Source organism: Pezoporus occidentalis, unplaced genomic scaffold (genome assembly GCF_034315485.1).
Source record: "Pezoporus occidentalis ecotype Australia unplaced genomic scaffold, CSIRO_AGI_Poc_V1 ctg77, whole genome shotgun sequence".
In the NCBI taxonomy this organism is placed as follows: domain Eukaryota; kingdom Metazoa; phylum Chordata; class Aves; order Psittaciformes; family Psittacidae; genus Pezoporus; species Pezoporus occidentalis.
The window spans coordinates 740311-761923 of record NW_026916126.1 but is presented as its reverse complement, the minus strand read 5'-3'; the positions used below and the strand labels follow the sequence as shown (position 1 = coordinate 761923).

The window sequence follows — 21613 nt, the reverse complement described above, 5'->3', positions numbered from 1 at the left end:
CTTTTTATCAGGCTGTCTTCCATGGGGTTTTTTATCAAATTTTGCCTCCAGTTCTTTGACAAATAAGAGGGCTGATAGCCAAAAAAATCACTCTTGACATGGCCCATTTCTGTGAAATGAGTAGTTTACAGTTTGTTATGACTTCCTTCAATTTTTCTGATGGTTCAAACAAACTGCTTCAAGTCTTGCTCCTTGTTCTTGTCTCTTATACCTAATACATGTTAATTTTTGACTGTGTCTCCCTGACTCCTGCTAATGGCCCATAAAAAGATGAGCCAGATAAACCCTACAATGGTGCCAAATGTTGATAACTGAATCTGCAGCAATGGAAAAAACTTCTTGGTTTTATAGGGATACTTCCTTAAAGCATGTAAGAGATTACGCTTTTATTTCAGGGGGCTGGAACAATATATAACTTCCTGCTAAGGGCTCTTCAGCACAGATGGGGTTTTCTTTATTTACATAAATTTGTATAATTTACAGACCAAGAATCATTTGATGGAATGATAAATGATTAAAATCAGATTAGTTGAAGCAAAATTGTGGTTAAATTCATGGCTATTCTTGAGCACACAAAGGCAGAATTTGTATTTTAAATACTTGCTTCAAACTATTCCCGCAGCTCTCTTCAATGTGTGCCATGTTTTCTATCTGTCCTTGGTATCCAACACTTCCAGACAGATCTGTTCCAGTGCAGAGAACAAGGTTGGTTATAGCCCTTTTTAATTAAGCAGGCAGTGTGAGCATGTGTTGGTAAATTTTGGCTTTAAAGGTACTGTGGCACAGTTTGACTTTTCGAGGTGGAATGCAGTCCTGCTTTGCTTCTGTCCCACTCAGGGCAGGTTAATGCTCTGGAGGCTTCTCTGCTTAGATCTCCCTTCGTTACCAAAGCCCTGCCTCTGGTGTGAAGTGATGGATGCCTGGAAATGAACTGTGTGGTGATTTATTCCGGGAGAGGGGATAAAAATAATTCAACATGTTTCTCTTTGTCATGAAACATTGAACATTTACGTGAATTATGAGCAGCAAATATGTCTTGTTCTTAAGAGAATCAGGTAGGAAAAGAGTTTATAGCTGGTGAGATAAGCCTTCCGCAGAAGTTGTCGTTGACCTGTGCATCCAGAAATAACCCAGAGTTTTCAAAGGCGAGGGGGCTGTCCAGTGGTTTAGGAAAAAAAAACCAAAACCTGGCAATGTTTCAGCACAACTAGGCTGAGAGGCAAAGAGAAAGGAACAGGAAGGGCCATTATAAAATAGTGCCATTGGAATTAAAAAGATAACTGGTGAGATGGGGAACTTCCCCAAATAGGATCTGGCTGCGTGCCTGCTCCAGTTAAGCACTGTAGTTGTTCCAGTCTTATTCTCTAATTGGCCTGGATTCTGTACATTAAAAAAGCTGACAGATGCTACAGGACTAAGAATATTAGTAACTAATGCAGTTAATGATTTTGAATAGGCTTATTACATGAGTGATGAATTCTCCTTTATTTCACAGGAATGTAAAGGAACCTTGCCATAGGCATTAATTGCATTTAATTCCATGTTAGGGCCCATTCATCCTAACAGCATCTTGGATAACAGCCTGAGAGTAAATGTGATTCTCTCTGGAAGTGTTTCCTCTGCTGAAGTATTTCAGATACACAAAACTGAAAACACTTTGGTGACATTGCTTTAAGGATTATTTTTAATGTAATATTAAAATAATCTGCTTTCACGAGTGTAGAAATTGGCCAGCAAAAGTGTGTAACAGTACAGATGGGTGCAATATTTTTATTTTGTGCTTCAGATGATACCATATGCCAAGCCTTAGGAGGTGCTCTGTTGCCAACAAGCTACAACTAGAGATTTACAAAAGGTGAAACTGAAGGTTGTCTCCTTGCCATGTTTTCACACAGCATGCCCTGGTGAAATTTCAGCCTGTCCTGAGAGAAATAGCAACTTCTTGGTTCAGAAATTCTAGTTTCACTTTTTGCCAGAACATTTTCTCTTGAATTACCTTCTCCACCATCCTTCAAGATAACTGTGAACACTGTGCTCAGTTCTAGGTGAGGGAGGAAGTGGGTAATGTTTTTGAAGATGGGTAATGTTGCTCATTTCTGGTGTTTGAGAACAGAGCAGGAGGCTGAGGATTCAGAAGGAATTTAAGGACCTTCATTGTCTTTTTAGAGTACACCTCCTATCAATTAGTAGTCATGCAATTAGCTACCGTAAGATATTGGGTGAGATGGTTTAGTGTGAGGTGTCCCTGCCCATGGCAGGCGGGTTGGAACTAGATGATCTTAAGGTCCTTTCCAACCCTAACTATTCTATATTCACCTCTGCCCATAGGCAGAGTATATTGTGCTATATCCCAAAGCAGTCTCCAAGCTGTTAGCGTGGAAATGCTGTTCGGAAAACAGAGGGGGTGAGATGATCTCTTCTGTGGCCAGAACGCTTACTCAGCTTTCACATAAGAGAAGCCACAGATAGCTGAGCTATTTCCACAGCACTTACCTCCATCTTACCAGCATTCACCTACATTGTCGTTTTGTGGGATTTGTTTGTAGCTGTTTCCTGTGGTGGCGATGATGATGGCAGGGCTTCGGAAGGCAGTTAGCCTACAGTTTAGTGCACCTTGACCAGCCTTATGTGTCCTTTAAAAACAAAACCAAACTTGTGAACTCCTTCAGCCTCCCCACTCCCTCTGCATTTTTTTTGCAATGAATCCACGTGCCTCAGACTGTGTCCTCCACTGGTGTAAACCAGTGTGGCTCCACTGGTATCAGTAATACTGCCCTAATTTACATGCAACATGGGCCTGCCTGGCTTTGACAGCACTAGTGGAGTGTTACAGACATGGTGCACCAAACAGCATGATGTAAAAGGCTGTTACATCACTGAGCACTTTTCTCAATTGATCCCAGACCTAGGGTATGTGGATCTTGATATCTGCTCCTGCTTGTTTCGGGATGTCACTTAAACACTGTGTTCCTTCAACACCAGGAGAGGTTGATGATTCCTGTCATAGTTGAGTTTCCAACATAGCGATGTACTGCTCTGTGAATAAGGTTGGAAGGGAGTGAGACTTCCATTTTGGGGAGAATTGTGAGGGTTTCCTACCTGTTTCCATTTGCTTTTTTTGGGAAAATACAAATATGACTCACCTTCAGAAAATAAACCCCTACAAAACTGAGCTGCAAGACCTGCAGTCATGGCTCCCTAAGTCAATGATGATCCCCCAGCAACTGCTGCTAGTGCAGGGCAGGGGACAGAGCCTTGGGTGGCCTGAGAAGATTTCCTAGCAGTGATGTGTTTTTTGTGTAGAGGTTTGTTTGTTTGTTTTCTTTCCCCCCCCGCAAGTTAATTAATTTAATTTAGTTTGCTTTTTTATAGGCTTTATCAAAAATATTACCCTAACCAAAGAAACAATCACATTTTGGTTTCCAACTTCCCAGGTCAGGGAAAATGCTAGACTATCAAAACGCATGGCAAAGTTCAAACAGTTTATTAAACATGAAGCAATGTCATCTTAGACTCTGTTTTAAAACATTATACTTCCAGCTTTTCCTTCATCTTACTTTCAAATAGATTCGAACTATATTAAATCATTAATTAATAGTTTTTGCAGCAAATTTGTTTTCTCCCCCCCCTCTTCAATATTCACTCTGTTCACTGAATTTTTTGCATAATGCCTCTGCAATTTATTGACAGGTTTTCTTTGGATAGGCCTAGAATGGAAATAAAGAAGTTAGAATTGTAAGTGGAACAACTTTATCCTAAATTATTCCAGAAAGTGTTGAGAAACACAAGAGAAGTAGTGCTGTTTGCTAAAATACAACTTAGGGAAACTTGAGCAAATGTCAGCCCGACTAGATGATTAAGAAGGACCCAACCTTTCATAAAGTCCTTGGCAATATCGCAATTATTAATTAGGAAGGATATGCCATTCACAGAGATATCATTCTGCAACTGGAGATAAAATATTTCCATGGTTTGTGATTTGAAAGCAACATTCAGGAAACTGCATTAGGTGGTTGGACTGCTGCCATGGAGATGCAGCAATGCAGCGTTTTAGGGCTGTCTGGTGCCAGAGACCAGGAGGACGCTGATGCTGACCGCTCTCATATGCAGTCTGGGAGGGGAAGGGGGTTGATAAATGTCAGCTGCCGCGCTGAGCCCCACTGCCCACCAGGAGGGCAAGCTGCGTGCTGATCTACTCCAGGTAAGTCGTGCCAGCTAAAGCTGTAACTTTCCAGTCTCCCTGAAGCTCGGTGCTGCACCAGGAAGTTGCAGTAGGCAGAGGAAACGAATATCCTCCATGAATTATTTTGTGTTAGTTCAGTGCTAACCTCAGAACAAACCAGTCTGTAGCTGTGTGGCTTTGCTGGCCAATTTGTTTCCAGAAAAGATGAAAGAATAATTGTGGTCACACACAGAATCATTTGATGATACACTTAATGCTCTGGCTGCTCGTTGTGGGTGTTTTTCTTGTTCACCATAATTTAACAATTATTCATTTCACCCATTTAAACACAGACCAGACAATGGGCTTTCTGGAGATATGAGCAACTGCTGCATCTTCTCAGGCCCTACCATGGTGGTGAGTGGGGACCTACCCCAGAGGCTTCTGGCAGCAACTGAATAGATTTGAGGTGAAATGAACATTCTCCTGGCTGATGTCACTGCTTAGCCTCTGAGATTTCTGGTACGTGTGATTGCCTCCTCTCCTGTTACCTATTTATAACCTTCATTACTCCTGAGCTTAAAAATGCAAACCCAGACAGAGAGACAGAGGCTGGGACCCTGCAGCTCACCCCCTGGAGCAGGGTTGAAATGCTATAGGGAGCTCAGGGAGAACAAATGGCTTGCTGGGGGGTAGGAGACTCACCAGGACCCACAGGCAGGCTGATGTCCATGCTGGAAAACACCCTTTTCCCCTGAACCTGTGCAACCACACAGCTGAAGCACATCTTTCTGCTGCTGGCTGGATATATAGTCATCCTCATCTGGTGACCTATCTGCTCCCAGCAAAGCCAGCGGCTCCTCTCTGTAGCAATGGGAGCAGAGGCAGGCATGAGCATCTTCTGTCTTCATTGCAGTCATCAGTGCTTTGTCAATGTGTTATTTGTTCCTTGAACTTACAGTATCTCTTATGTTAAAGTCAGCCAAAATGCTTCCCAGTGTCTTTCAGAAAATAAAAGGGGAAAGGAAAAAAAAAAACCAAACAAACTCAAAACTGAAAAAAAACCCAACCCAAGCACAGCAGTGTAAGAGGAAATGCTACTACTGCCTGAAGGCAGTACCCAAACGAGATCCACAGCAAGATTTGATGCTGCAGGTTACATCTACAGTAACAAAAAAAATGGACCGGTGCTTGTTTCCTAGTGCCAAGGGCAAGACTTCTGCTTGCCAGCTTAACTTTCTTCCCTGCACCCTTGCAAAACAGGGTTGCCTTGTTTCTGCTGTGTCCTGGGAGAGTCCCTGGCCAGTGCATCAGGAGGAGACGGCTCAGGCCACAACTAGCCAAGGCACAGGCAACCAACAGTGAACATGAGGAGAGAGCCCCACAGACAGTGCTGGGGGCCAGGTCTCCTCAGGCAGGAGAAGCCTCTTCTTCCCAAGTCACTTGTCACTGCTAATGAGTGAAAAAGGTGCCCAAACAGAATGCCCTTACCGGTGGTCCCTGTGTCACCTGCATTTGGCTATATAATCCTGGAAAATGAGGAAACAACCCTGAGGACTGCTTAAGGTTCTCACTTGGGTTTGTTTCTTACATCCGCAAGTAGGTTGATGCTTTACATTAGGTGCTTTTTAGACTAAGTAGGACAATTTTGGATCCCCTTTTGTAGGCGGTGGCCCTCACACTGGCCACAGGCTGCCATGCTAGCCCCATGCCCTTTCTTCCGTCTGCCTGGTCCTATTTTTTTTCTGCAAGGCAGCAGGCCCAGGGTTTAGAAGTACTTCATGGCAGCAATGTAATTCAGTTAACAGCAGTGGCTGTAAAATGCCCTGATAAAGCAGAGCAGATGTCAAAGTGCAGACACTTTCTGGACATGCGTGCACAGCTTTCCCCAAAGTGGCCTTGCAAGGCGGAATTGCTATCAATTCGGTGACATTGAGCTGACTGGAGAAATTCTCCTGTAATCAGATAGCTGAGAAATGTGACTGGCTTTTTGTCACTTGAATGTTTGTCATCAGCATCTCCTGCTGGATATTCATTTGTACATAAATTACTTCCAAAAATAATCTGTCATGAACATGATGCCCACATTTTCCAGTCTCCAAACTTCTCTTCAAGAGAAAAAAGCCCAACCCCTATGTTGGAGCACAACGATGTGTTGTGCACAAATTTGTGTAATGTATATTCTCAGCTTGGTGCACCGAGTGACCTTCCATGGGGTTAAGGCACAGCAAACAGAATGTGTGATGAATGGTTGAGGGATATTGTTAGCACGTGTGCCTGGCATATGGGAAAGAAAAGATGAAATATCTGACTTGTATTTTCCAGTCATTTCCATCCTACATCAAAACAAACTTTTCCTTATGTAAACAGAGATAATTAGTTAATCCATATACTGCCAGTATCTGCTTTGCTACAAAATCAAACACTGTCCTGCATTCAGGATATTTTCCTGCAGCAGAAACAACAACAGAAGTGATGTATTCAAGTCTCGTGAAATGGACTGTAACATTTGGCAACATATGCAGGTCTTGGAATATGTGTTTTGCTCAGACTAAGCTGTGCTGAATATAATCCTTTGAATTCCCAATCTCACACACATTCAGAAAAGAAATAAAAAAATCAACAGCAGAGTGTTTGTTGAGCAACTGTCTTTGCCCCTCAACTCAAAGGAGGCATTGTGCTGTCCACCTGCAGATCTTCTTAACTTTCCTCCTGCTTTCTCCTCTTTTGTAATAATGAAAGCTTTCCCACTTGAAAGTACAAAAAGGCATTTACTGTTTTTGCAGTGAATTGCAGACCTTCATATGTGGAATTTCCAGGCAATACAGTTAAGATACAGAAGGCCTTCAATCTTAAAAATAAATAGCAGACCCCTTTCTTTAACACAAGAGAATAACCTCAGAAAAGCTGAAGGAGGAAATCACTCAGTGTCTCTACCCTCTGGTGTCTCGTTCCTATGCAAATACATGATGCTGCGTGTTAACACTGTGGTGTAGCACTTCTTGCCCACACTGCGTGGTTGTGTACACCTCCTGCCATCGTAATGTGTTGTTCAAACACAAACCTTATTATCCATATGCTCATCAAGTCTGAGATGCAGCAATGATGTATGGTACTCAAATGGTTCTTGCCACTTCGGTAAAGTAACTAGGGAATTACTCAGCTGTACTTTAGTAGCTGTGATGGTTTAATATAACTCTTTCATTTAAACTCTCCCACTTTTGTTGCTCTGTTTGTAGTAGAAACAGTGACTACTCTGAAAAGGTTAGAATAAGCCTGTTAAAGGAATTCTTGCAGAAATGCAGGGCCTAAGTGAGCTCATTGCTTGATCTTGGGTTGCCATCAGCACTGAGGGATGCTGAGGTTTTGCCACTGGCCCGTGGGTGGTATGTATGCTTAGCCAGGCAATCGCTGGGGTAATGCAAACTTCAGTGAGTCATGTAAGCTACTTCTTAAGAAGATCTGAAATCTTTCAAGCGTCTCTGGCTCATTAAAATCCAAACTAAATGGGCAGGACCCAGACTTGACAGCTCAATGAGTCGTATGAACTCTTACAACATTTATTTTGATACCATAAAAACCTATGTCCAAAAAGTGTCACCGAATCTCAATCTAGAGCTATTTGGGGATATTTGACCTCATTTCATCTCAGTAACCACTAAAAACAAATACGAATGAAACTTGTTCTCCCACTGTAGTACTGCCTGCATGTCCGTCTCTTGGCCAGCAGTCTGGACACAAACCATGTATGTTAACTGAAGTCTTATCAACAGGTTTGGAAAGTCTGCTGCTCCTATTACTTCCTTTTTTTTTTATTATTTTTTTATTTTTTTAATAGGTGTTAATGTTTCTGGATACACTTTAAAGGATACTTTGCAGATGTGTATGAATAATAGTCACCAGTAATGTATTGTAAACCAGGCATGCACTGCAAATTGCACAATACATCACTGCTATTACTAAGCCCTGATAAAATGTCTACTTCTGTGATAAGTGTTCTAGCCCTTTCATATGTTACTTAAGTAAATGATAAAAGACGCAGTTAAATTTTAATAGGGTATGTTTACAAAGGCATTTTTTAACTAATGCCAAATTATACATTCTGTACTCTGTATTTTTATACACCCCAAGGTGGAATCTAGGTTGTTTTTATGGTAAACATATGGAAACTTGGTTTGCTTCCTATTTTTTTCCAAATAAAGTTGTTGTTTTTTTTTTCATTAGGCTGGGCCTTTTTGTTGATGTATTCAGGCTGTTGGAAGAATTGGGAATGATGAATGTATCACATTTTGGGGGAGTATAAAGGGCTGGCATGCATTCATAGTTTTCTTTCTGTTAAAAACAAACAATATATAGAAGAAAAATGAGAAAAATGAGAAAATTTGGGCATATTGCTAATGATCTGAATCTGAAGAGGTTTTTGATGGAAAAAACTGTTAACTTCTGAAGATCTTCTGACTCTTTATCCCAAAATAAAAATGAGAGGTCCTTTTCTAGGAGCATTGTAATGGGGTAATACTGTCTCTGGCGTGCTATTCCTAGCTTTTTTTTTTTTTAATGCTTGTATCCACAAAAATATTCCAAAAAATACCTTCTCCTAGGGCTTTGTCCAATGCTTACTTCATCTGAGGGAGGTCTTTCTTTGACTTCAACAAACTGGATCAGGACTAAACTCCTGCAAAAGCAAAACCATTTGAAACTCTTTATACCTGTAGAAATGGGAAGAGCTGTTCTATGGAAATGACGAAAAGTGTTCACTGGGAAGTGAATGATTGTATTAGATGCTTTGGCTCTCATTTCAGTCTCGCTCAGCTGTATCAGACCTCAGTGAGGCAGTAGCACCCAAAATAGATACCTACATTAAGCAATGTCTAACCCCGTCTCAGTATTTTGACTGTCCTTACAGAGTGTATGTAAACCTTTGTTCCCTGCCTGATACTTAAACCCAGTATATGTACGGTTTATCATAACAAGTAATAATAATAGTTTGTAGTTGAGTAAATTAGTTCACAGGAGATACCATTAAGTCAGAAGAAAGTGTTGTCTGTCCTAAATGCCATGAAATGTTACAGCTCAGTCCTAGCTAATAATTGTGGTGATGGATGAATGTTAATATGCAGGTACAAGCACTAGGATTTATTTTTAACTTGATCCCATACCTTGTGTAAGCCACTTCTTTTACACCAGGATGAGACTGGGAGACATCTGGTTGCTGTGGCTTACAGCTGTGCTCTCCGTTCCTTTCTCATTTTAAGGGACGGTCCCCTGAGCCAGCCCTGTATTGTGGCTTTGGGGCCATGGGACCCTACCTAATTTTTTGTTTCACAGAGCCCACTTGTGGGATGTAGAAGACCTTCAGCCCCAGACCCAGTCAAAAGAACTCTAACCAGCCCCTTCCCTTTCTGTGGCTGTGAGCCTCTGTGCTTGTGGGCACGTGCTTTCCTTCACACACGGGCATAGTCCCAGTGCAGGCAGCACCACAACTCATGCATGCAATTAAACAAGTATGTGCGTGCTCATAGGGTTGAGGCCAAAAATCAGATCATACTGGCTTAGCAAGGGGCAAATTTGACCAGCGGTTTTCCAAGCCGGTGACATCACATTTGCCTGACCTACCGTGAGTAATGTAATTACAACTGGGGATGAGCAAGACATAAAAAATAGGATACGAGAAGAAAGAAATGGCAAGGTAGTGATGAGACAGAAAAGTTAATTTTGGAGGAAGGTCCAGCAGAAGTGAAGTCTGGACACCAGGGGACCTGATTGCAAGCGTATATGAGCTGCGTTACCCAGATGGGTTTCTTTTCCCTTAACACCAGCAGTCACCAAGTGAGCTGCCCACACCAAGCTCCTCCTGCCAAGCATGGGGGGAAACGGGTACCTCCAGCCACCTCTTCATCCTACCAGTCCTAGATGACTATCTATTGATTTTAAGGCGAGTCTGGGTTGCTGAGCTAAGAGTCTTGTTAGATGACGAAATGATTTAGGGGAGATAAATTCCATACAAAATCATATAGCACAGGAGGGAGGCAGCAGTTGAGATTAAGATCTGAGTCTAAAGTTGCTGGACTTCCTCGATCAAAAGGCACTTGGGATTGGACTCCAGAGGTGCAGGAGAAGAAGGGAAGGGGGAATGAATAAGGCCATATTTGATATAGACAGCAGTTAGTCATGTAATGCCTAGGGTTGTTTTGTTTAGGCAGGAGGATGACGGTCATCTGGAGAAGGAGGTTGCAACAGCAGGAAGGAGGAGGTTTTTGGACCAAGAAAGGTGGAGTGGAGATAGCATCTTGCCTAGTTAAACTGTAAGGATCAGCAGGGAGGCAGATGTGGGCTTTTGGGGAAGGAGAATCATAGAATCACAGAATGGTTAGGGTTGAAAAGGACCTTAAGATCATCTAGTTCCAATCCCCCTGCCATGGGCAGGGATGCCTCGCAGTAGCCCATGTCGCCCAAAGCTCTGTCCAACCTGGCCTTGAACACTGCCAGGGATGGAGCATTTCCAACTTCTTTGAGCAATCAGTTCCAGTGCCTCAACACCCTCACAGTGGAGAACCTTTTCCTTATACTTAACCTGACCTTCCTTTGTTTAAGTTTAAACCTGTTACCCTTTGTCTTATCGCTACAGCCCCTGATGAAGAATCCAACCTCGATTCTTGGGGGTAGCAGTGATGATGCAGAGGGTATTGGAAAACCCAAGTGAGAGGGAGGATGGAACAAAGTCCCAGCTGTGTTCAAGGGTGAGAAGAGATGTTGAGCTGGAGGGACACTGCTGGACAGGGCTTATTTCTTCCCCAGGTAGGACAAAGGTGGTTACAGGTGTCCCATAACAAAGGTCCTCTTCAGAACCTGGTAGTCTGGCAGCTCACACTCACTAACTGCATCCCAGAAAACACCTGGTTCCTGAGCATGCATGAGAGGAATTCACTGAGAAGATTCACAAAGATTTACAAGAGGTTGAAAATTTGTCAGTTTGGGGCCAAGAGTCTGGAATTATTTGTTCTGCCCACAAGTGAAACGAAACTGATCAAATACCTTCCCTCCTCATCATTGAGGACTGTGGGCTGGTGCACATGTTGAATCCTTCTTTCATCTGTGCCACCATCACTTCAGCTAATTTCTTACTCAAAGGGACAGGAATCCCCAGAGCTCTCTTTTGGGATGTATATCTAGGGTGGAAGGAACCATTAACAGCAAAACAGATCCCAAAAGGCAAGGGGAGCCCCCAGACCACTCTCCCCTGCACCGCCATCAGAAGGTAAGTATTTTTAAGAATACCCAGCCAATTACATTTAATTTATGTGGGTTTGGGATGGACCTGGCCAGAAAAGAGTTCAGCAATTTTGAGGATGCTGGGGAAAGTTTGTAAAAGATGAGGATTTAGGCACAAATCACTGATATTATTGCAACTATTGATTATGTGGCAGTATTTCAGAATATGTATCATATATTATATGGATAAAAACTCAGGGGTATGTTATGTATCCTTATGAATTAACCTTTTTTTTATGAATGTGTAAATGATGCTTTGTTAACCAGAGATAGGTCTGAAGTTGTGGAACCCATAAGTGAACCCATAGAAATACTACAGCTTCAGAGGATCCTAGGGGTGTCTGCTTCACTTGCCTTAAGAAACCATAGCATCAAGTCCTAGAAGAATTGAACTGAGTGAAGTTACCTGTCTTGGTGTCTTGGTGTATATATAAGCAAAGAAAGCTGCCCCACAGATACTGAAAGCCACAGACTGAGAGTTGCTGTGAGTGAGCTTCAGGATGCCTCCCTTTGCAAAGATGATATCATGCAAGTGGGATGGTTTGGTACAACTCCCACTAGTTAGTTCTTCATTAGCAGTCATTACACACCCGATAAAATCATCTTACACTGCCTGTAGAGGACGTGGCCTTAAGTGTCACTGAAAGGGGTAGGTTACATGGACACCCCTGTGTAGTGGAAGTTTTGTAGGCATGTGCTCTGGAAAAACAATGCAATCACTGTCCACCCATTACTTGTAGGCAGCACTGATGGGATGTCAAACTGTGATGAAGCCACAGTACCATTCGATATGTTGAAAAGGATGTTGTGGTGAGCAACAAGTCTTTAGCTTGCTATGTAAATGTAATCATAGTTGTTAGACCTGGGGAGGTGGGCATGGCCAAAACAAAGTCTCAGAAAGTGCAGTCTCAGGAAGATGCTTGCCTTGGAAATAAGAGTAAGGTCGAATTCCAACATCTATAGGGGATGGTCCTTTCTTGGCATTGTGTCATCCTCCAGGGGCCCAAGTGAAGGCTCAGGATGCCATTGTGGTGGCAAGCACGGATGAGGGTGGGGTAGCTGGTGTGAAAGATGTTTATACCTGGTGTTTGGTACCTGAACCCAGATGAGCTGGCCAGAAAGCAAATACTTAAAGCAACGTGTTTTTTTTTTGCTAAATAATATCTATACATTTCGATTTGAGTTAGCAAATGGCCTTTGTCTTACTCTGAAGATTACTGCAGTGACAGTGAATGATGAAGATACATATGGGTCACCTATAGAATGCACCTGTGGCACACAGGGTTCCTAACCACTGGTTAAACCCCAAAATGCAAACTGACTTAAATGTTGAGTGCAGACTCCTAGCAGATGCCAGTCTTTCAGTGGACAGATGATGCATCAGAATGATGCCGTGAAGATACCAGGTCAAACTGCTGCTCTTCATTATGGTAAATCCAGGTCCAGATGCTACTGCTTGTTGAAGCAGCAGTCCCAGCGATGTGACCTTCTGAAATTACAGAGTGGCCATTGACTTAGTCAAGCTTGGGACTGGACTTTGCATCTTCCTGCATTCCAGATGCAGTACGCGCGTGGGAGCTCCAGTTAAAAGTTGTTTCTACAGGTGCCAGCTACCCATGCTTTTTGCTTTGGAGGGTCTCAGGTTAGTCTTCAACATATTGGATGGGATGCCAGGTACAACAAACTGTTGTGACTTCTCTTGGATCTTCCAAAACTGTATTTTTTTTCTTTTTTCTTTTCTTTTTTCTTTTTTTCCTTTTTCCCTGTAGTGCTCAGGTCCCAGATATAGGAAGAAATTTGTGTGTGTGTTTGGGGGTGGGGTGGGGGGGGTGGGTTAAATATACAGTAAAGTTTCTGGTCTTCATGAGGTCAGAGAAAACAGGGAAGTGAACACCCAGAGGCCAGAAAAACAGAAGGCAAACAGAAGGAACATTATGTTAATATGAAAATTAAAAGGTTCTTGAAAGAAGAAAAAATGTTTTGATGTTGGAGCTTTCCAGTACATGATTTTTTTTGTAGGCTTGCAATTGACCATAATGGTGTTGTCTAATGTAAAATTGAGTGATACAGGCCTTTTCCAGTTGTTTTTCCTTCTGAGTGACGAGAAGCAGTTTCCAGTAAATGAAGAGCAATCAACTGCTGAATCATAGCTGTTGAGCAGAGGTTTCAAAACCTGAGCCAGATAATTGTGTGAGTGCTGTTGGCACCATGTCCCTCCTCTCTGATTGACGGAGCCAACCTTGGGCTCACCTTACCCGGGCACGTGGTTTCCTTGGCTTCAGGCTTGCTCTGGCGAGTGAAGGCTGCCAGAGCCAGCCCCAGGAGGTCAGGATTGAGGGATCTGTAGGTATTTGTCAGCCTATTCGGTGAGGCAGTTCAGCTAATGTTCCCCTCACTTGGCAGCCTTTCCTTCCATATGCCAAAAATATTTACTCTAAAAAGAGAACTTCAGTCTGGGTTTGGTGCCTGCTGGCTCTGCAGTCAAAAAAAAACAGACCTTGATTTCAGTCGTGCATTCTTAAAATGTGCAAATATGTGACTAACAGAGACATAATGATACCTAACACTAAAACACGTGCCATTCAAGACTTTTTCTTAAGGCTTACCTGGTTTTGGACAAGATGGAGGATTCATCCTGCCTGACCATTACACTGTGTCTCCAGCTCAACTACTCACCCAGGCTTACTTCATAGGCAATGGAAGGAGACAATACTCTCCTCGAGCAAAGTACACCCCATCCTAATAGCAAGCACATAGAGCAGAGGAGCTGGATGCAGAGGGGATTTATCGCCACACTGACTCGCACCTGGTGGGCATCTAAAGTCTGGAGAGAGGAATCCCACCTTCAGCCGGTAAGAAGTCAATCTGAGGATCTCTTCCCACCATGGGTGGGAGCTGTGGAAACCACAAGCTGGTGTGCAGTGTCCCTCTGAAGACCAAGGGAATGACAAAAGAGACTCCTGAGTTGTGTTCCTAGGACCTCTGCTTTGCCTTTGTCACCTGTGTGTGCCTGGAGTGGTCTGCTAAACCAGCACTGTCACTGCATCATGATGGACCACTTGCTAAGCAGCTCCTTAGTCATGGCTGTGAGCTTTTCCAATACGTGTGAGATAGCCTTCTGCTGCCAGAGCGTTATTAGTAGTGTCCTGAGGTGAGCAGGGATTAATGTCGTGTGCTTGGTTTGATGTATTAGCCAAACAACTTGTTCCAGCAGTGGTGAAAAATGAGTTGGAAATGGCATCAGAAAGCATCTGCCAAAGCTCTCTTGTCAGGCTTGGAAATAATGTTTTGCTGAACACAGGATCTACCTCCTTCTGTTGAAAGATAATTTTACTTTAGCAACACTGAAGCACATTTTTATGGGGGTCCCTTTTCCAGCACATCAGTGGGGAGAACACTGTACCTGATTTCCTGGTTTTTATTTGTCTTCAAGGTCTATAGTAGGAAGGTCAGAAATATGACTCAGGGAAAGAATTTTCCCTTAGAAAGTCTGCTTAAGTGGAATACCAAGGTGTATTTGTTTATTCTTTACAATGACTTGGTACTTTTATTCAACCACCTTTAAAAGTTACGTTTCGTAAGTTGTTATCCACCCACAGGACCAGCCTGATTGCTTTAGATTCAAATTGTAGCATGCTGTAGACACCTGCGACTAAGCAGCAGCTGGTTTTCATACCTAATTTTTCTGTGCTTCTTCTGTAGAAAACCAAACGAAGAGAATTGATAAAAATGAGACACACTCGGTTACTTTGAATAGTTTGGATTCCTTGAGGTTTTGCTAGAAGCAATGTAGGAACATAGAAATAAAGAAGAAAGTTGCAATAACCCAAGTTTAAAATGGTAAGATAGAATTTCCAGTTGTGGTATCAAGCAAGCAAAAAATAATAGTAGTTCCTACATAACGCTATGGACAGAGAGACCTAAAAAGCCAGGGAATATAGAAAGAAAAATTACGTGAGTAAGGATGACTCCAAAATGTATGGCTTAAGCAGAAATGCAAGTGATAGAAATGCTTATGATGTTGGGCGTATGAGAGAAGCATAATAAAGTGGCTTTGGCCACAGGGCAATGGGCTGGTCAGCTCATGAGGGTTGTGCAAGACATGAAATGTCTAAGAGAAGGCAGTAACAGGAGAAACTCACCAAAACTTCTGTGAGGGATGGAGGGAGAGGCTCAGCTGAGCACAGAATCATAGAGTCATTTAGTTTGGCAGAGACCTTTAAGATCATCAAGTCCAATCGTTAAGCTAACACTTCCAAGCTCACCACTAAACCACTTCCATCAGTGTCACATCCACAAAGCTTTTAAATACCTCCAGGGGTGGTGACTCAGTCAACCCTGACAGAATTTTAGATTTTAATAACTTTTCCTTGGAATTTTTTTTTATGTTGTGGATTGGGGTGTTTTTCAAGCTCAACTGTTTAATGTACAGGAAAAGTGGGCAAACTTCTTACTGACAAATTAGAAACACCATTTACTCTTCACTGCTTCATTTGGCAGAGATGAAGCATGTATTAATGAATGGAGATACTTCTTCAGGCTGGCAAAATTCAGTGAGACTTATGTGTCAGGACAACGTATCTAGATCTTTTACTGATTGCAGAAAGTTTGAATTCATTTGCTATGAAAAACAACAGCAAACCAAACCCAAAACCAGAAAAACAAACAAACAAAAACCACCATCACCACCAAAAAACCAAACATAAGTTTTGGCAATATTGTGGTAAAGGTTAGAGGTAGTGAGATCACAGCTGTAGAGGTGTTGGTGCCTTTTGCACATGGGAGGTGATGTCAATAGCAAAAGGAGGCGAGACAATGAGGTGGAAAAATGGGTGATGGAGATAAGTGAGGATTTAAAGCATGTGCTGGAGATGACCTCTGTCTTCAGTAATTACTTACGAACCAAATGTGTATGTTTAGACAGACATGACACCATGTACACTGGTAGAGAAAAAGACATATCTGTGAGGGGTGCTGTATACAATTTCCATGAATTGTAGTAGCATCCTTACTCATGAACATCATTGGCAGATGAATAAAGTGATCTTAATGAGCGAAAAAGCCAGCAGGCAGTTCACCGCGCCCTCAAAGGCATGTGGCTGCCTTGCCTCACAAGGGAGGAGCACCCTGGGATTGCAGTTTCCATTTCAGTGGCACGAGATCCATACTAAGTAGGAAAGGGTTGTGGGTTTGGCATGAAAGAGCATGTGCTAATGAGCCAAGGAAAGCAGCTGAGTGTCTCTGGGGGGGGAGGTGTTTGTGGGCCTCTCCCTTGCTGCAGCAGAGAGGCAGTGAGGTCTGGGAGGTCTGGCACTCAGAGGCATGCTATCATGTAGGCTGGAAGGGACCTCTGAGGTCCTCTGGTCAACCTCCTCCCTGCCTTCCCTCCTGCGGCAGGGCCCTGTAGTGTAATGTCAGGCTCAAAGAATGTGCAGACACTCTGTAGTAGAATTAGGGATAAACCCTGTGATGCCAGCTGTATTTGTCTGTCTCTTTTGAGCCACCATTTAAGGGGACATCCCCAGCCAGCTGTGCTGCTTGCTCACCTCATTTCACTGCCACTAGCAGATTTGAGACTGGCACCCACCTCTGGTTGGTTCACCCAGGGCTGTCCCTGGTGACTGCCTTATTGCCTGCCCTCCTCTGTCTGTTCCTTTTGTGGCTGTTGGCCTGTGGGAAGGGGCTGGGATCCTCCTAACCATCATCTCAGCCCCACCTAAGAAGTAGGCTGGGAGGGAGAGGGTCTCCATGTGCCATCTGGTTTCATTATATTATGATGGTCTCTCTATGTGAGGTCCTCAGCACTCACCACAGGGGCTCGTTGTCCCGGGTTCAGCAGTAGCAGTCATTTTTCTCCTTCTTAGTAGCTGGTGCAGTGCTGTGTCTTTGACTTTCAGCCTGGGAACACCACTGACAACACCGATGTTTTTAGTTGTTGCCCAGTAATGTTTACTCTGACCAAGGACTTTCTGAGTCTCATGCTCTGCCAGGGAGGAGGGGAAGCCAGGCAGAAACAGAGAAGGGGGGGGGGCGGGCTCAATTGCTCTCAGCCCAGCACCACTCACTGGGAGTGAGTGAACAAGTTGCCTGACTGGGTTTAAACCACGACGTTTCTTGGCCGGTGGTATCGTATTCTCTTCCCTTGTTATTTTTTCTTATCATTGTTGTCGTTAGTGGTAGCGGTGGTGAGTTCTTTTGGCACCCAATGTGGGGCACGAGGGGTTGAGATAAGGACAGATCTGTCCGGATTAATAGTCACTCGTCACAATGCTGATTTATTGGCTCTCAAGGTTGTTCCTCTTGATCTCACAGTTTCAGTATATCATATCTTACGTCCATCCGGTATTTGCTGTATTAGTGTTTTTCAAGTGTGGGGCTTGGGCTAAGGTTTTTGTCCCATTGTACTTTATGGTAATGACTTGTAATACAATAGAATCATTGATCATGAAACTGATCTGGCTTATGTTCCCAGTGTGGTCACCACCTTTATACTTTGGGAGGTATATAATAGAAGTGCTTAGCAATTACATATCTTTTTTCTCCTTCTCAGGTGCTCAACCTGTGAAGGAGACATCCTTTTACCCTCCCAGTCCTCCCCCCAGACCATTTACATTTGAGAGTTTTGAATTTTTTGAATGGCCTTTTAATGCTGTTGAGACTTGTTTGCTGATGGTGATGGGAATCACCATGCTAGCACGCATACAGAGTGTGTTTTGCCCATGACTGATTTCAAGAGTTAAGCAGAGTCAGGTTTGGGTCTTGTCTGGGGTCAAACAACGATGTAGGAGGACCAAGAGATTTTCCCTGAGGCTGGACAGCCATGAGTGGCAGGGTGTGTGGGATAGTATGGGCAAGTATCTAGGTCAGTGGGCCCCTCCAGTACTTTGGAATTTCACTACCGAACAACTGCAAAATCCAGAAGAATTAGTAAAACACTTAAATGAGGTGTGTGGTCATTCTGGCCATACCAGAGATGGACAAATCATGGCAACGTGCTGGGGCTTGGCCTATGCTTACAGGGCCTTGTTCAACGCTATCCAGCACCTTCAAAAGGAAAAGAATGTCGGTGGATCTGAGGGCAAAGCAACAGACAGCGCAGCTACTCCAGCTCCAGGCACAGCAGCTTCACCCTCCCAGCGACAAGTACAGTCGCTACTCAAACTTTGGCTGCAATGAACAGCGCAGCTACCCCAGTGGCAAGTACAGAAGCTGCTCAAACTTCGACTGCAACAGACAGCACAGTTACCCCAGCTCCTAGCACAGCAGCTACACCACCCCCAGCAACAAGTACAGTCGCTACTCAAACCACAGTGATAATCACTGCAGCCAAACCAGAGGACCAATTCGTACCAATATCAGTTGCCCCTGTACGCAAGAAAAAAAGCAAAAAGGAGGCAAGAAGGGTGAAGCAAGATAAGAAACAATGAATTCACCACCCAGTCTAGTCATCAGGAGTCATCATCACATGGTGAAGAAGAAGAAGAAGAGGTAACTTCTCGACCTCGGACCTCAACCGAGCTGCAGAATATGCAAAAAGATTTTACCCATCAACCAGGGGAGCACATCATCACCTGGTTACTCCGATGCTGGGACAATGGGGCCGATGGTCACAAATTAGAAGGTACAGAAGCCAAGCAGCTGGGATCACTTGCTAGAGAAGGGGGAATTGACAGAGCAATTGCAAGAGAGAAAAGGTCCCTCAGACTTTGGAGGCAGCTCTTGGCAGCTGTGAAAGAAAGGTTTCCATGCAAGGACGATGTTACGAGTCGTTCGGCCAAGTGGACTACTATAGACAAAGGCATCCAGTCTCTGAGGGAATCGGCCATCATGGAGATGATCTATCACATCAAGCCGAATAACGGGGATACACCTATAGATCCAGATGAAGTTGAATGTACACGACCCATGTGGCGAAAACTTACACGGAGTGCACCATCATCATATGCCCATTCATTGGCAACAGTAACCTGGAATGACATAGTACCACTAACAGTGGACGAAATGGTTCATAAACTCTGAGAGTTTGAAGACAATCTCACCCCTTCCATCATCTCAGCTGTGGAAAAACTGTCCCAGGACCTCAGACAATTGAGGGACGATCTATCTGATTTATCCAGCTCCTCATGTGTACCAACACACGTCTCAGCTATTAACAAAAGGCGTCCTATTGTTCGAGAGAGGAGATACAGGAGGTATATGCCACGGGGTACCCTATGGTTTTACCTGCGGGATCACAGAGAGGACATGACAAAGTGGGATGGAAAACCTACTTCAGCTTTGGAGGAATGGGTGAGTGAAGTGAAGAGAGGAGCAAGGGCCAAGACTGATCATCCCATGAGAGCTACAGCTTCAGTCTCTGGTGAGCAGTTTCCCAGATGGAGTGGAAGAGCTGATTTTACTCCAGCTCCTGTGATAACGAAGAATAATCCCTTTCACCACGACTTAAGTGTCCAACGCTGTGATGACCATTAGAGGGGCCCTGCCTCCAGCCAGGTGGAGGTAGGGGACAATTGGATTTACTGGACAGTGTGGATCAGATGGCCTGGCACATCAGTGCCACAGAAGTATAAGGCTCTATTAGATACCAGTGCACAGTGTACCCTGATGCCATCAAGCTGTCAAGGGGTGGAACCCATCTATATTTCTGGAGTGACAGGAGGATCCCAAGAGTTGACTGTGCTGGAGGCTGAAATCAGCCTGACTGGGAGGGAATGGCAAAAGCACCCTATTGTGACTGGTCCAGAGGCTCCAGGCATCCTCGGCATAGACTACCTCAAGAGAGGGTACTTCAAAGACCAAAAAGGGTACCGGTGGGCTTTTGGTATTGCTGCTTTGGAGACTGAGGAAATTGAGCAGCTGTCCCCTTACATTGGTTGCTGGACTGTTCTTGTCTCAACCCATAGGAGTTGCACTCTTTCGATCCTCCTCCCTGTTCCTCCAGGAGCGGGGAAGGGGAGAGCCTGAGGGGGGGGGGGCGGGGGGAGGGCCTCTATTGCTCTCAGCCCAGCACCACTCACTGGGAGTGAGTGAACAAGCTGTCTGGCTAGGGTTTAAACCACGACATGCCCCCAGTTTATTTAGTGGGCATGAGGTGCTGTGGTATGCAATACCTCTTTGGCCAGTTTGGGTCAAGTGTCCTGTCTCTGCTTCCTCCCAGCTTCCCCTCCTCCCTGGCAGATCAGGAGACTCAAAGTCCTTGGTTGGAGTAATCATTACTTAGCAACAACTAAAAACATCGGTGTTATCAGCGTTGTTCCCAGGCTGAAAGTCAAAAACACAGCACTGCACCAGCTACTAAGAAGGAGAAAAATGGCTGCTACTGCGGAACCCAGGACACTGGTGCACATCATCCTTCGGTGTCATCATCAGGCAGTCCCAGAAAGCTGTGACAGTCAGCTTGAAATTGGGGAAAGCTGTGGTTTTGTTTGCGAATATTTGTTCCCTGAGCCTTTGGGTGAGCTCAGGCCACATAATCTGCACAGATACCTGAGAAACAGATTTGTTTTTCTTTTCCCTGTGCTCTTCTTTTGTTTTAAACAAAATCTTGCATTCTTCTGCTGCCCCATAATTCTAAGACCTGGGGCTTCATAGTAGAAATAGTGGGTCTGGGAGCTCATGATAAGATCAAGCTGTTAAAATAAAGGCATTTTCAGATAATTTTCCACTCTGATCACTACAGAGCCCTTTCTAAGTGGTCTTTAAAAAAAAACACGTGGTCTCCCTTGCCACCACAGAAATTCAGTCACATTTCTCTACTCATCTGGCAAACACTGTTTACATCTTCCAATGTTTTGAAAGGAATGGCAATTAACAAAGCTATTTATGTTCCTAAGTAAATTAAAAAAAAAGCTATGTCATAACATATTTGTCGTATCAGCATCATCTGCTTAGACCAGATTTTTGAATAGCATTTGCTGGGAGTGTATTTTGAAAGATCTCCAAAAGATGTGGCGGTGCCGTCCAGCGGCACAGGCGACCTTCCTTTCCTGGTGCCATGGCAATGGGCTGAGGCAATTCTGCCGCCTTCTGCATTAAATTACTTTAATCTGATCTGCCCACCCTTGTAAATGGCTCAAGTGCCTTTTCAGCCCTATCTGGATGGAGATAAACTGGTCCTGGGTGGAGCGCTGGTAGGGAGAGCGAAGTTCCTCCCCTCTGTAGATGGCTGAAATGTATAAT

At 43.9% G+C, this 21613-nt stretch overlaps 1 long non-coding RNA gene across 1 annotated transcript in view; it reads left to right on the top strand.

The window, feature by feature from the left end:
- The first annotated feature begins 620 nt into the window (after positions 1–620).
- Positions 621–21613, top strand: part of LOC134155351 (uncharacterized) — a 39210-nt gene continuing 18217 nt past the window's right edge. Inside the window, exons 1-2 of the long non-coding RNA XR_009961513.1 lie at positions 621–705; positions 10791–10960. This is a non-coding gene — a long non-coding RNA (uncharacterized LOC134155351). The remainder of the gene's footprint in view (positions 706–10790; positions 10961–21613) is intronic.